This window comes from Tupaia chinensis, unplaced genomic scaffold (assembly GCF_000334495.1).
Source record: "Tupaia chinensis unplaced genomic scaffold, TupChi_1.0 Scaffold000350_1, whole genome shotgun sequence".
In the NCBI taxonomy this organism is placed as follows: domain Eukaryota; kingdom Metazoa; phylum Chordata; class Mammalia; order Scandentia; family Tupaiidae; genus Tupaia; species Tupaia belangeri.
The window spans coordinates 10,554,844-10,556,109 of NW_006159844.1; the positions used below are offsets into that span (position 1 = coordinate 10,554,844).

At 33.8% G+C, this 1,266-nt stretch overlaps 1 pseudogene; it reads left to right on the plus strand.

Moving 5' to 3' along the window:
* The first annotated feature begins 703 nt into the window (after positions 1–703).
* Positions 704–874, plus strand: LOC114008503 (uncharacterized; annotated as a pseudogene).
* Positions 875–1,266: the final 392 nt, after the last annotated feature.

A 1,266-nucleotide genomic window follows, 5' to 3' on the forward strand; every position in this document is an offset into this window, starting at 1 on the left:
ACAACTCAGATAATTTTTATGAGGAAAAGGCTGGGCATCTCAAGGAAAGTCTTTAGCATGTGGTCTATTATTTCCTAGGATTTCCAGAAATGAACTCTTTCTACTTGGCATATGGAACAGATTGTCCTTAATTTATAAGACACATTATGATTCCCTTTCTGCCATTCTCTCCAAAACATCATTTTATTTTCCAAATAAAGCCAAAATATAGTAACAAAATGCCCCCTACTAGCATGTATTTCTCATATGAGTAAATATTTTTTTGTCTGTTCTGGTCTCTAGCATGATGGCTCCATTGAGTAATCACATGATTTTTGAGGAACTCTTGCAGGAACTGTAAATCACTATTTTCTTCACAATAACATCAGAATTATCTTTCAGAGGCCTAATTCAGTATCTACGCTGGTCCATAACTACCTTTCTCACCTTTGTGAGTTCTGACTGCCATTGGAGTTGATGCTCAGGAATTAGTTAATGTGAATAACATCTCTCCAAACAGATATGCAATTCTAACCGTGCAGAGTTTGGGACATATTTTGTTATTTTCAGTATTTTTACAATGAAAATATTTTTGAATGATGATATGGGTGATTTTATTATGTAGGTAGTTATTTTCTATAATGTGGACTAATATAATACATTTAGATCTCTTGCTTTTTTTTTTTTCCCATTATTTTACCCACTTTAGAACTCAAAGCTCTCCAGCTTTGCACAGTGGCAGTATCGTAGCCAATGAGGTTTATCCGAGGAGCGATTATTGCTAATTGAAAAAAACTCAAAGCTCTCCCACAGACAATGGACAAGACAGAGAAAAGACAATCTAGTCTCTTGGTCCATTATCTGACAAAAGAGAATTTGAGAAATTATCCAGAATGAGATTTTTAACATCAGTTAACTGATGTTTTTAAATTATCCATGCATTCTTTATTACCATTGGCAAGGGCTCTGCTCCTGAAGAGTACCTCATGAAAGCTTCACACAAAAACCAATATTATTACTGGAAGGTAAGGGTTAAGTATAACATTCATAATTAAATATAAGGCTGCAGCTGCTCAGCTGGGTATAATAATACACACCTGATGATACTTATAGTCTGATGTCCTAGTAGCAGCTGTTAAGAATTTTTAACAAAGAAAGCAACAAATATTTGCATAACAAGTTCCAAATTTAGGAACCTGCTTTATTATTGTTAAAATGGAAAGGAGAAGAAAAAAAAATCAAGACTATATAATTGGTAGAACCAGTTACATGTTCACTTGCTTTTCT